This window comes from Mya arenaria, chromosome 2 (assembly GCF_026914265.1).
Source record: "Mya arenaria isolate MELC-2E11 chromosome 2, ASM2691426v1".
Taxonomy (NCBI): Eukaryota; Metazoa; Mollusca; class Bivalvia; order Myida; family Myidae; genus Mya; species Mya arenaria.
In genome coordinates, this window is record NC_069123.1 from 42,766,159 (window position 1) to 42,781,547 (window position 15,389).

Here is a 15,389-nt window from a genome sequence, read left to right on the forward strand (position 1 = left end):
TGACAACTCGCGGGCTTAGCGCAAAACTGTTGTAACTGACATTTTGAAAATTGTTCAGGAGAGCATAAAAACTGATTTATTTTCCTGGTTCCTATTATTTTCACTTTGTTTTTTTAATTGATAGATTAACCGAGACTTACCTTTGTAGAGGGGAAGTTGAAGGTTGATAGGAATTTCATCACTGCAAACCCCTTAAGAGCTGCAATTGCCATTGACAATGTTTCAATTTTGAAATATATTTTATTTGTAAATTTTTTATAAAATAGCTTCAAGTTGAGTATTATTCTTATCTTAATATTGGTTTTTGGTCTGTAAAAAATGTTCGATATGTGGATGGGAATGGGAATATGATCATTCTGGCCCAAAAATGACATTTTGAGATATTGTAACCTTTATGATGCCAAGTATTTCTAGAACAAAAATCCAAAGTTTCAAGTCAAAATTCACAAAACCTAAAAAAATATAGTACTTTTCGTAACACGGGTGTAGAAATCGAAATGAACAAAACGTATGGTCTAATGTGTTTATTTAGAATGAAATATCCATGTCTGATAAGTATCATGTCAAGGACTATTTACATGTAACATATAAGTTTTAGCATAGAAACAATAAGCACTCATTAAGTTTGATTACAAAAGTTAACGAAAAGTTCATAACTGGATTTGGTTGCTATGGTAACTATTGATAATGCCATTTTCACTCATGTTTCTCCAAAAATAATGTTTTTCATAAAGTTGTGTTTTCAGTTATTGACATTTTTATGATACCAAGCAATTGCAGAAATAAAATCTGAAGTTGTAAGTCAAATATTAAAAAACAAAACAATGGATATGGAACATTTTGTAACAGAGGGCTTTAACACAATTTGAATGAAATGTTCACTGAATCTGTTCTTATTTTGAATGAAGTATACAAGTCAAAATATTAAATGATAAAACTATCTTTACTAGTATCACATAAACTACAAAAGGAAAATAACAAGTATACATCGCTAATGACCATAATGATAAAGAAACTTACAACAAAGGTCAAAGCAAAATTCAGTTGCTATGGTTACTTATGAAAATGCTATTACCAATCATTTTTGAAAGTCTGCATAAAAAAATAAATATTTATAAGTTATTGACATCTTTATGATACTAAGTATTTACAGAAATTAAATCTAAAGTTTCACGTCAAATATCACAAAAGTTAAAACACATATGAAACATTATGAAACACAGGGATAAAAAACAATGTGAACAAAACTGTTCTAATTTTAAATATAATATATATGTCAAGATACCTGTTTAAATATATAACTTATCTTTACTCGTGTTACATAAACTTCAAAATTAAAATAGAAAGTACACATTGCTAATGTCCTTAATGACATAGAAATTGGCCACAAAGGTCAAAGCAAAAATCGGTTGCTATGGTTACTAATGAAAATGCTATTTCCAATCATTTTAAAAGTCTGCCACAAATAATGTGTTCTCAATATACAATGCGTTGTAAGTTATTGGCATGTAAATGGTACCAAGTATCTAAGGTTTAAAAACTAAAGTTTCAAGTCATTTTTGTACAAAGACATCAAAAGATATGGATCATTCTGTTACACATTGGTAAGCCAGTTTGAAAACAATGTCCACTAAAAATGTTCTTCTTTTAAATGCAGTTACCATGCTGAAATATTAACTTAACTGTCTGTTATAGCTAACACATAAACTAATTCATAGAAACAACGAGTACACATTGCTCATTATATGTACAAAATGACATAAAAGAACCACATAAAACAACAGTCTGTTGCTATGGTTACATGTGATAATGCCATTTTTTACTCATTTCTTTCATATTTGCCACAAACATTTGATCTACAATCGACATTTCACCAACAAATGAGTAAACTTCGACTTTACACAGAGTTGGTTTAGGGCATACTGCAGATCTTGATGACTCAGATCTAAAGAATGGACCAATAGAATCTTGAAGGTACCATTGACGTGCAGCATCTAGGCACGGTGCGTGCTTTATTTCCGGCAAAACACCACATTCTGGACTCATCCTCAAAAGAATAACTTCAATCTCTGAGGAATCTACAAACTCTTTGCATACTACAACTCCTGGTTTATGTTTTGATTAGGGATGGACACCGGATACCAAATCGGTATCCGGATATTCGTATCAAGTATTCGAATACTATCCGGATACTCGTATCAAATTGTTTTCATAATAAGTAAATTTCCTATTATATGTCACCCACCTTTTGTTATTTGACATAATTGTCCGCTTAATTTATAATTCGTCATATGGCAATTTCACTTTTTCATTCATTCTTTCTCAGTCTTGATAATTTATAATGTTATAATCAAAGCTAAACAACTCATTTTACGTCATAAAACTCATGATGAATACCACATAAACACCTCACGAATTTGATAGTCACTTCGGCCGAGGTGGTTGCTTGGTTACTGCCACGTGCTTTCGAGTTTGTTATTTATCAGCAGGTTTCATGTTAAATGACGCTTTGATTTTGATTTTCGATTGTAGTCGGTGGACTGCATATGGGGTGTTTTTACATGTTTTCTAAGATTTGAAGTTCCACCACAATATACCAGTTTAACCTTACACAGTTGACACACAGCACTTTTACCATCCTCGGATTTTGTGAAATACTTCAAAACACTTGAAGTCAATGTTGGAGGCATATTTCCGTAGTCGTGATACAGGAATAACGATTAATAATTCAAAACACGATTACAAGATGCAAAATGATGGAAATTTGATTGAAAAGTGAAAAGATAAACAAATTTGTTTTTGTATTTATTGTTCAGATAGCAATAATTTCTTCATGCATATTCATCAAAAATATGATTGGTCATTAATAGCTTTGATTGCACGACCCTTAACTTGTGATTGGACGATCAATTCCTACGGATTAATGATCAATCCATTTAATATCAACTAGTGCCAATTAGTGTCAATAAAGCACATCTGAGATCATAAAACAACACTTGTCATTGTAAACAAGGTCATAGAACTTCACAGGGTGCTGCACAATGACACAATATCAAGCCTTGTGCAAACACCCAATTAGCAGACGATTTGTGACACATACCCGCTTCGTGACAGACAATGTTGATCACCTGAAATATTTCTTCTGAAAAGTTTTATAACAATTGCTATGTCTCTGCTAAGCTATTTCATTGAAATTTTAATTCTTAACGGATATTCGAATACCCATTTTGGTATCCGAATACTTGCGTGATATCCGGATATCCGGATACTCGGATATTCGCTTCCATCCCTAGTTTTGATACATAGAAAAGGTGGTATTTGGTAATATTCTTTAGAGTTTTGAAATATGTATCTAGGAATGATTTCCAACTGTGAACTGTGACTGGCTGCTGAGGGTCATAAACCAACTGTGGGATGTTGTGGTTGGACTTTGAAGAGGCGAAATCAGTGTGGGCAATTTCTTGAAGATTCTCGGCATTACAGCATCGCCACTTGACCTTCCAGTTGCCGAAGTGACAGTCAGGAGCAAATTTGGTGTGCCCAGCCAACATAGTGTTTAGCGTTACACTCTCATGCAGTCCTGAAAATTGTTGGAAGATCTGTTTAGTGTATATAAAACTTATCTATATTCACAAAAAATATAACTAAGCAAATGATTTTAACTAGGGTATAATAAAGTTTTCAAGACATATAAATCTTACAATAATGGAGTGTTAACATATATGTTTATTTAGATAACATATTCCTCATATCAAATTACTGCCAACTACACTTCAACTTCATCCAGTTCTGCATCCTTTAAAATTAAAGCACCAATCGCAGATATCAATGATGTGATTGATTTCAAAAGACAGTGCATTTATCCTAAAAAATCAGACAAACAATTATTAACAGATTAGAAAACTTACCTGTCATTACACGTCACATGGCATACCAAAGCACAGCATTGTTCTTGTTTTGGGCGACAGCATTATCGAAATAAACCTGGAAAATTTAATACATTCTTTTTTTCTTTTTTAAGCTATATGCAGTACATGAAGAAAGCAATTTTATAATGAGGGACACATTTCATAAGCCATGGTTGAATCCAAATATCCAATCGTTATCAATCATCGAATGTGAAATGGAAAAAAAATTCTGAATAAGAATGTGTTTCATGGTATAATATATGTAAAGTTTCATCATCTTTTATATTCACTATTAATTCTCATAATCACTTCTCAGCAATGAGGATGAAGTTTGCATAGGCTGTTAGAACCTTTAATCCATTAAATATTCTAGATTATTTAAATGGGTGAAGCACTAAATACCTCAGCATGTTTTTCACCGACACCATAGTGCTGAAAGTAGTGGTGGGCCAGGCTCACGACACTGTCACTTCCTTTCCCCGGCAATTCGGCCTCGTCCACCAGATAAAATGTCTACTTTCCTGTACAAATAAATGTTAACTATTGTTAAAGGGACTATACACAAGATTGGCACCAAAAAAAGTTTTTTTCTTTAACAAATCTCAGGACAATTATTTAATAAAATGTTTTACTCTTTGATATCATAATTGTAAAAAAAATACCAGAATGTAAATGTTTGATCCGGATTCGCCAAAATTGCAGTCCAGTGTTGTATCTACTGTGCTACGAAGGCTTACTCTAAACCTTTGGAATATCTAAGCTATATTCCTAACTTGGTAATATCAGGTGATAACATCGACAAGCCAATCACGCATACAAATGAATCTACTAGGTATACATACCTAGTAATCTTTTTTAATGGTAAAATACTAAAAAACTGCGAATACATAATTGTAAACTATGTGGTACTTCAGTTAGTTAGTTTCAATGCATTGTACTCATTGATACCAAGTTTATGTCAGTTTTCGACAATTTTCTTCTTTTTTTCCGCTATTTCATCATATGGTGTATAGCCCCTTTAAATGATTTCACAAATAATAACAAAATTTTACTGAAATAGTCAGCAAGAAGATAATGTAGACAACCCAAAATGACACTAACAGATAGCTGTATAACTTTTACAGATCTTTATTTCTAATTAAAATTCATTTTTAAAATCCAAGCTAAGATCAAGAGTGTTTAACTTGTTTACGTTGAATCTTTTAAAAGGATTTCTAAGTATGGCCAAGGTAAAAGTTTTTGAACAAAAATGCAAAGCTGACAACATAAAAAATCCAAGCAAAAAAATTAATTCTGACTTGGAAAGACCATTTTTACAGGTACATATCATTATTGTATAAGATCTGTCTTATTCTGTTACTCCATGTTTAATTCAGAGTGACATCTAACCATAAAAACATACCTGAACCTTAGGCACACATGCGGAACACATGACACTTCCGTGGGGTGGCGAAATATATCGGCCCAACTTGTTGCGCATGATGTGTATAGTGGACTTGCTGGGCAAAATCCCATGAGTAGTGGTAGTGTACATCTTGGCAACATGGTTCAGCACCTTCAAAGACAATAATGATAGCAAATACAAAAATCAAATAGTATTTTATTTTATGAAAACAGGTGATCCGAACCGTTATTCAGTAACATTCAAATGATAGTAGTATACACTGCAGTTTGTTTACATTTTGAATCACCTTGACATCTTCAGGTCTCAAAGTACCATCATAATCATTTGACAAAGGAAGTAAATCATCGTTGATTATTTCACAATCAAAATCATCATTAATTATCAAACATGATAAAATTGACCTTTCATCTGAATCTTTTATATTTTGACTTTGAGAAGACTGCACAAATTCATTAAAATGATTGTAAAGTTAAAGGAGTTCATTTGCAAAATCTGGATCATCATTTTGAAAATATTCTATTTCATTAGGTACCGTCGAGGCCTGTGACGTTTAACATTTAACCTTGTCGGTCATTATCGGTTGCTAACAACAACAAAAATGTCGCAGAATTCACTTCCGGGTTTTGTCAATTACTTTGATTGCCATGTGAAATTACTGTCAAATTGCATTATCAAACTTGTAGATTGTGTTATACTGATTAAACATAATCATTTAATGATTAAACAACACTTTATTTGCACTTACCACATGTAATTCCACAATTTGAACCCAGAAACGTTGAAATTTAACACCGGATGTTCCTCGTGATAAACCAGGAAACGGTGTCTCTGTTACTGCGCAGTTTGTCAGAATGTGAACAAATATCGGTTATAAACAACCATTTCATGATCAAGCATATTCTGATTGATGTCCTTTCGTTTCAAAAAAATAAAATAATACTGTTTTTATTTCAAAAACGCCTCACATCATCGGCCAGAAATGTTAGCACCTTACCGTCATACAAACATAGGTACCAAAGTCCAAAAGCCGAACAGCTGACCAACTCTTACGGTAAATTAAACACACGTTAACAGGTTATGATCAACTAAATATCAACAATGAGTGTTGCAGAGGGTTTATTGCTGAAATTGACGTGTTTTTTTATGTTGACAACAAATAACTAAGTTTTAAGCTCGAAAATACCATGAAAAATCAAGCGGAAAAGAGTGCGCGATTTTATTCTCGCTTTTTCTCGTTATTCACGTTAGCTCCACAATGATCAAAATCGTATTCCCATCCACATATAAACTCTCCATCCTCTGGTGTGTTTTCAACTTCTTCTACAATATATATCAGAATTACTTCCATCTACTCAAAAGAAATTATTAACCCCAGCATGATTTCCATCTACTTAGCTTATGAATATCAGAATAATTTCCATCTACTCTTAAACAAATCATCAACTCCAGCACAATTTCTGTGTTAGCTCATGAATATCAGAATGATTCCATCTTTGAGTACTCTAAACAAAGCATTGACCCACAATTTCCATCATCTTGGCTCATGATTATCATAATGCCTTTCATCTATCTCCTCTAATTAAGTCATTAACCCCAGTATGATTTACATCTACTCTAAACAAATCATTAACTCCAGCAAGATTTCCTTCTACTTGGCTCATGAAAATCAGAATAACTTCCATCTACTTTTAAACAAATCAATTACCCGAACACAATTTCATTCTACCTGGCTCATGAATATCAAAATGTCTTCTATCTTCTCGAAACAAATCATTAACCCCAGCATGATTTCCATGTACTTGGCTCATGAATATCAGAATAATTTCCATCTACTAGGCTCATGAATATCAGGATGTCTTCAATCTTTTTAAATCATTAACCCCAGCATGATTTCCAACGACTTGGCTCATGAATATCAGAATAATTTCCATCTACTAGGCTCATGAATATCAGAATGTCTTCAATCTTTTCAAATCATTAACCCCAGCATGATTTCCATCTACTTGGCTCATGAATATCAGAATACTTTCCATCTACTCTTAAACAAATCATTAACCCGAGAACAAAATTTCCATCTACTTGGCTCATAAATATCAGAATAACTTCTATCTTCTCTTGAACAAATCATTAACCCCAGCATGTTTTCCATCCAATTGGCTCATGAATTTCAGAATAACTTCCATCCACTCGAAAAAAATCATTAAGCCCAGCATGATTTCAATTTACTTAGCTCATGAATATTAGAATGATTTCCATCTTATCTGATTTCTATCTATATTTTATCCAGCAGTAATTGTAGTAGTGACCAGTAGTAACCAGCATGACAACCATGACAATGATGACACCATCTGCTTTCTTTGACTTGCAACTATTCATACTGCCTAGCCAGTCAAAAACACCTGCATGGCTTAACTGACTACGCTTATGAATACCAAAATGACTTAAATTGAGTTACTTCTTCGCTAGTCATAAACACACCAGCATGACTACAAACTGTATAGCTCATGAATATCAGAATGACTTTACATAGCTACTTCTCAGAAATTTATAAACACCAGCATGAACTTGACTTCAGAGTTCATGAATATCCAAATGATCAATAGATCTTCTTCTTCCAAGTCAAAATCATCAGCATGACTTCAAACACCAGAGTTTTTGAATATCAAAATGACGTACTAGATATTAGCTAGTCATAAACACCACAATGGCTTGAAACTATATAGCTCATGAACATCAGAATTTCATCCATAAGATTTAGTTCACATCAGCACGAATTCAAACTTCAGGACTCATGAATGTCGAAATGACTTCAATAGTTCTACTTTTTTGCTATTGAAGATCATTTAATGTAACGAAAGCTCATGAATATCACATGAACAAAAAGAAAGAAGGAATTTATTTTTGGCTTGGAGAGTGTCAAGAAATGCAATAAATTGGTTGCAAAATAGTTTCCATTGGAGAAAGTTTTCCCGCTGGAAATAAGCGTGTTATAGGATATGAAATATTAAGTTAATAACATTTTTCTTGAAATAGTAGGGGAATTAAATTGTTTTCACCATTTATGATGTACCTTAATCATTAGATTAATTGCCTTGTTTTTCATTAGTTTATAAAACTTATGATTCTGTGTACAAAACATGTCAATATTGCCAAAATATGAAATTTTAACCTGCAAACTCATTTTACCATAAAAAGCCCATAAAATATAAATAAATAATAAATATTTACAAATAAAAACTACTAAGAGAAACAATATTATTGTAAAAAATACACATTCTTTTTAAGTTTTAAAATCATGTCTGAGCTTTACATGGAAAGCAAAATTCTTAGAAGGGATATTTAATTTTAAACTTAAGTTCACTTTCCTAATCATATGTTTTTCTTTAGCAAGAGCCTAAAAATACTATCAAATTTTTCAATTCTTTTTCCTAAATATATGACTTTTTTATCTTATGGACAATTTATCATAAAAATTATTAACATAAATGAATTGATAGGACTAAAGGAATAAAACATGAGATATTGTTCATAACTGTGATGTTTAAACATGCATTTTCAATTTATTTGGAGTTTATTTTCAAAACAAATCATTTTTCATCAATTTGACTGTCTCAAAGATGTCATCATGATATTGGAGTTACATCCCATCCCAATGGTTTATTGACTCAAAGTTTTCTGAGCAAAACGGTTGTTAAAGTGCAGTTACAACCGTTTTGCATAAAAATAAATGGCCATTTTCAGATACATGTACAACCCTTTGACAAATATGTCTTTATATATATTTATTCTTAGATTACAGAGCTAATTTTTTGGGATATTATGGACCTTGTCCAGTTTAGTGAGTTTCCACCGTACAACCTTTTGACAAATATGTCTTTATATATATTTATCCTTAGATTACAGAGCTAATTTTTTGGGATATTATGGAGGCTTGTAAAATAGATTAAACAAGAGCTGTCACAGTATGTGACGAATGCCCCCGAATGTGACATTGACCTACGAACAAGGTCAGTACATGAAAAGTTGATCTTGCCTTTACGTGTCAAATACATATGGCAAGTTGTTTTAAATTGCCTCTGAACATGAAAAATACCACCCATACTTGACAACCTACACTGTTATGTCCTTATATTCAGAATTCCCTTGTGAATAAACACTTTCACCTTAGAGGTAGGGACATGGGTCTTGCACAAGACACGTCGTCTTCGTATGCTACATGTAGCAAGTGATTTTAAAATCTGTCCATACAAGGTAAAGTAACAGCCCTGACACGACAACCTATACTCTATGTCCTTATATGCAGCACTCCTTTGTGAATAAACACTAAGTGTGACCTTGACCTTTGAGGTAGGGACACAGGTCTTGCACGCGACACGTCGTCTTGGTTTGTGGAACACATTTGGCAAGTTATTTTAAAATATGTCCATACAAGGGAAAGTTACAGCCCGGACACGACAACCTATACTCTATGTCCTTATATGCAGCACTCCATTGTGAATAAACACTAAGTGTGACCTTGACCTTTGAGGTAGGGACACAGGTCTTGCACGCGACACGTCGTCTTGGTATATGGAACACATTTGGCAAGTTATTTTAAAATCTGTCCATACAGGGGAAAGTTACAGCCCGGACATGACAACCTATACTCTATGTCCTTATATGCAGCACTCCTTTGTGAATAAACACTAAGTGTGACCTTGACCTTTGAGGTAAGGACACGGGTCTTGCACGCGACACGTCGTCTTGGTATGTGGAACACATGTGGCAAGTTATTTTAAAATCTGTCCATACAAGGGGAAGTTACAGCCCGGACACGACAACCTATACTCTATGTCCTTATATGCAGCACTCCATTGTAAATAAATACTAAGTGTGACCTTGACCTTTGAGGTAGGGACACGGGTCTTGCACGCAACACGTCGTCTTGTATGTGGAACACATGTGGCAAGCTACGTCCGGACGGATGGACGGTGCGATTTTAATATGCCCACCTTCGGGGGCATAAAAATATGAAAATATCACTTTTGGAAAAAATGTCAGTTACAACCGTTTTGCGCTAAGCCGCAAACTGTAGTTGGGTGAACTCTTGGATGGACAGCAAGTGTAATGGACAGCTAGTGATGTTTGAACTGCTACTGTTGGTTGGACAACTATTGTTTCTGGATGGCAATATATATTGATATGACGAGGATTGTTGTTTGAACAACTATTAATAGATTGTAAGTGTTGGTTTGACCATAGGACTGCATTAATGGATGGACCTCTATTCATTGGTTGTGTTTGTTAGACTGTTGTTGTTTTTTGAGCCATGTTATTGATAGTCATATATGTGTAAATTATAAGTAGTTATAATTAAGCGCTTATTATTATTACAGGTACAATTATTCAATAATAATATTTACAATGTGCACATACTGTTTTATACTATAAACAATAATTTATACAATATTTTAATAAATTACAAATCTGTACAACCATGTTTTGTTTGTTTTCCAATTATTTTTTAAGATAAACACATAAACTTTCTTAAAAAATGATAAATATGCCAACAAACAAACAAAGAGTTCATGGCATAAATTATATGCTGATTCTCATCAAAATGTATAATATAAGTACAGTTGCATCATTAAATTGTATTTCACATCAATTTCTGATGCCTCATTAGGGTGATAAGATCTCTTTGCCAACTAGAAGTCAAGGGACTTTCAAACTCCCTTGAAGAAGAGCTTTGCCAATTTCTGAGAAAATGTTAAAGTGTATGTTTAATAATTAAAGTTAAACTCAAGTTCTCTTTGACAAATGGACTGGAGATGTGCCATGTGATTCTTCCTATAGCGGTAAATTGATGATTTCAATGTGTCTTCAGCAACAAAATAGATTGAACCATAAAACATGGTGCCTTTAGAGTCTCACATTAAAAAGATAGTAACCCTTCAAATCTTTGAAAAATGTTGTGAATTAAAACAGAAATGGTTCAAAATCTGTATCATCATTAACAGCATCCATAAAAGCCTAATGCAAGATCAGTGAATTAAAATTTTAACCTTTTATACTTGTAAATCGCTTCTGAAGGGGGTTATTCCACTCCTATAAAAAACAAATCGAGGTAGGACCCCCAAATGGTTTATTTGCTTCTGTAGGGAGGAGGTCTAGTTCAAAAGTGCCTTCCCCCGTGGGTTACATGTTTAAATGGAATAACCCTTACTTTTATACCTTGTGCAGTTTACTTAATGCTGTTCTGATATTCTAATTATTTAAAACTGACATAATATAACAAATTTAAGTTGTGTATTATGCAACATTTAAAACAGACCAATAAATCCATAACTGACAGTACAATATGGTATAACCTCATGTAATAGTATTCATAAAATAAATGATAACATTTGTTTAGTTTTGAAGGCAACACTAAAAAAGTACCTTTCAGCTTTCACCTTTCATGTTTAAACCTAAGATACATACATAAAATACATTCAATAATCATGCTTGTGAAGAAATAACATCAAAGACAACTTATATACCTTCACAGTTGGGGAAGTTATACAGGCCCTCACTGCAGTGTTCACAAATGAGGAAGTTGGAGAAACAGTCACACTGGCCTGTTTCCTGGTCACATGAGGAACCTCTTGAGCCAAACAGATCACACTTACAGGCTGTAAAATATTGTGGAAATGGTTCTTATTAGGGCGCAAGCTTCTCCAATATACACATACCCAGCATATGTACAAGGACATATACAGTATGAGGAGAATGAAGCAGTTCATCTGAATTTAATGAAATAAAGTAATCTCTAATATAATGAGGTCAACACAAAGGAAATAATTTGCCTGTTTTTCTTACTACTTTTTTCATGTTTGAAAAAAATGTAATACAAATACATGTACTTATCCTTACGGACACAATCTGGGTGTCTTGGGATACCTTTTCTGCCCCAACATCGTCTTTGCCTCAGTTCGCCATTATGTTTGAGGTCCTCGACCTGTTCACAATGAATGTAGTCGTGATAAATGATTGTAATAGCTCATGAACTGTCAAAATGTTAAAAAAAATATCATCCATCTGTTCAGTAACCTACTTTAACAAGAGCTGTCACAGAGACAGATCGCTCGACTATTCCGCCGCTTTTCGGTGTATGGATTGAAAAGTTTTTGCGAAGCATGCATGGATCACTGTTAGATTAGATTTCAATGCAATACATGATGTGCTGAGATATTTACATAAATTGAATGGAAAATATTTCGGGGGAACGCAAACTTTAACGTAAATTCAAAGTCGAAAAAGGGGCATACTTTTGTCAAAATGCTTAATAGAGTTACCTCCTCCTGTGTACAGGTTGGGGGTATGATGGTGAACAAGCGTGCAAAGTTTCCTAGCCAGATGTCAATGGACATTGAAAATATTTGAGGTGGTACGCAAACTTTAACATAAATTCTAAGAAGGGGCATAATATGCTTGATAGACTTACCTCCTCCTGTGTACAAGTTGGGGGCATGATGGTGAACAAGTGGCACCTATGAATAAATATGTATTTTACATCCGAGGACGGCCCCTAAAATTATTATGGAGATTTACTGTGAGTGGCTCGAGAAATTAATCTGGGCAATAGACAGACAAAGACCGAACACAGTAGCTCACCTTGAGCAATTTGTGCTCTGGTGAGCTAATAAAAACAGACATATCTCTTAAAACGATGGCTCCATAAATAAATAAGGTACTATAAATAAGGAGGTACCTGTGAGATTTACCGTGAGTGGCTCCAGAAATTAATGTGGGCAATAGACAGACAAAGACCGAACACAGTAGCTCACCTTGAGCAATTTGTGCTCTGGTGAGCTAATAAAAACAGACATATCTCTAAAAACAATGGCTCCATAAATAAATAAGGTACCATAAATAAGGAGGTTCCTGTGAGTGGCCCAATGCAGTTTTAATTCTGGCAATGTCACCGACTGGCGGTTGGATAGAATTCTGTTGACACACGCTTCCAAGATGACACAGTTCAATTTGTCTGTAAGGAAAAGATACCAATCATATTGGATCAATATGCAATATTCTTATAAAATGAAAAACATTGTAGGGTATTATTTATAAACTAGAAATGCTGCTATGTGACGAAACCAGGTTGTAATGATAAGCTTTCAGAAATCTTCCAAATAGAAATTTCGACGTGTCCAAAATACAAGGCTGTATTGAGCATCTTTTTCACTACTATTCATATGCATTGCTGTGCCACAATGACATCTTTGCACAAAATCAAAGATATTTACCAGCACATGCATGCACACAATGAAAACATCTTTGAAAACAAGAACAGATGAAAATCAGTATGGTAGAATTTGAAGTACAAATTTTCAAAACAAGTCCTGCTTCTTTTTGCAGTAATGTTGTTTCTGAGATTCTTTGGGTACAATTCTTACCGGCTATTAATGTACAAGTCAGTAGGACGGCTGCTGCAGGTATGTAGATGTTGTCAGGTTGGACCTCAAGATCATTGACTCCAACAACTAAATACAGCGCCTCCCACCGGTGGTCCTATAAATAAAAATTCAAATTCACCAAAAGGCTAGCCCAATAAATATACAGGGATACACCTCTACGGTGGTACCAAAAATATGTATGAAGCTCTAAATATGTATTTTACACAGGAGTGGCATTTTCAATAAATAAAGAGATATCCCATGGATAGCACATGCAAGTTAACAAGAGATGTTTGTTAAACATTATGCCCCCCCCCACCTGAATGCCCCAAAATCAAAAGGGGTCATCTACTGGTCAGACCAAACTTCCAAGGCAAGTTTGAGGGCCTACCGACCATTAACCGTGAGTGGCTCCAGAAATTAATCTGGGCGATACTCCGCGGCTCAATCCATACTAAATGGATTATTTGAGTAAATCCCACGAGTGGCACCTATGAATAAATACATGGGTGAAAGTTTGAATTTTTCAAAATACTGAAAATAGGGTGTTTACATAGGGAAATGCCATTTTTACAATACATTATAAAGGATAAATATTTTCCAAAATACTAAATTCAGTATCAATACTGAAAACTTTCACCTATGTAAATATGTATTTTACACCAGAGGAGGGCCCCTAAAATTATTATGGAGATTTACCGTGAGTGGCACCAGAAATTAATCTGGGCAATACTCCGCGGCTCAATCCATAGTCAAAGGATTTCTTTGAGTAAATCCCACGAGTGGCACCTATAAATAAATATGTATTTTACACCCGAGGAGAGCCCCTAAAATTATTATGGAGATTTACCGTGAGTGGCACCAGAAATTAATCTGGGCAATACTCCGCAGCTCAATCCATAGTCAAAGGATTTCTTTGAGTAACTCCCACGAGTGGCACCTATAAATAAATATGTATTTTACACCCGAGGAGGGCCCCTAAAATTATTATGGAGATTTACCGTGAGTGGCACCAGAAATTAATCTGGGCAATACTCCGCGGCTCAATCCATAGTCAAAGGATTTCTTTGAGTAAATCCCACGAGTGGCACCTATAAATAAATATGTATTTTACACCCGAGGAGAGCCCCTAAAATCATTATGGAGATTTACCGTGAGTGGCACCAGAAATTAATCTGGGCAATACTCCGCGGCTCAATCCATAGTCAAAGGATTTCTTTGAGTAAATCCCACGAGTGGCACCTATAAATAAATATGTATTTTACACCCGAGGAGAGCCCCTAAAATTATTATGGAGATTTACCGTGAGTGGCACCAGAAATTAATCTGGGCAATACTCCGCAGCTCAATCCATAGTCAAAGGATTTCTTTGAGTAACTACCACGAGTGGCACCTATAAATAAATATGTATTTTACACCCGAGGAGGGCCCCTAAAATTATTATGGAGATTTACCGTGAGTGGCACCAGAAATTAATCTGGGCAATACTCCGCGGCTCAATCCATAGTCAAAGGATTTATTTGAGTAAATCCCACGAGTGGCACCTATAAATAAATATGTATTTTACACCCGAGGAGAGCCCCTAAAATCATTATGGAGATTTACCTTGAGTGGCACCAGAAATTAATCTGGGCAATACTCCGCGGCTCAATCTATAGT

The 15,389-nt window shown here is 34.4% G+C and overlaps 1 pseudogene; it reads right to left on the bottom strand.

Annotated features, from left to right (window-relative positions):
- Positions 1 to 528: 528 nt before the first annotated feature.
- Positions 529 to 15,389, bottom strand: part of LOC128223849 (uncharacterized) — a 36,953-nt pseudogene continuing 22,092 nt past the window's right edge.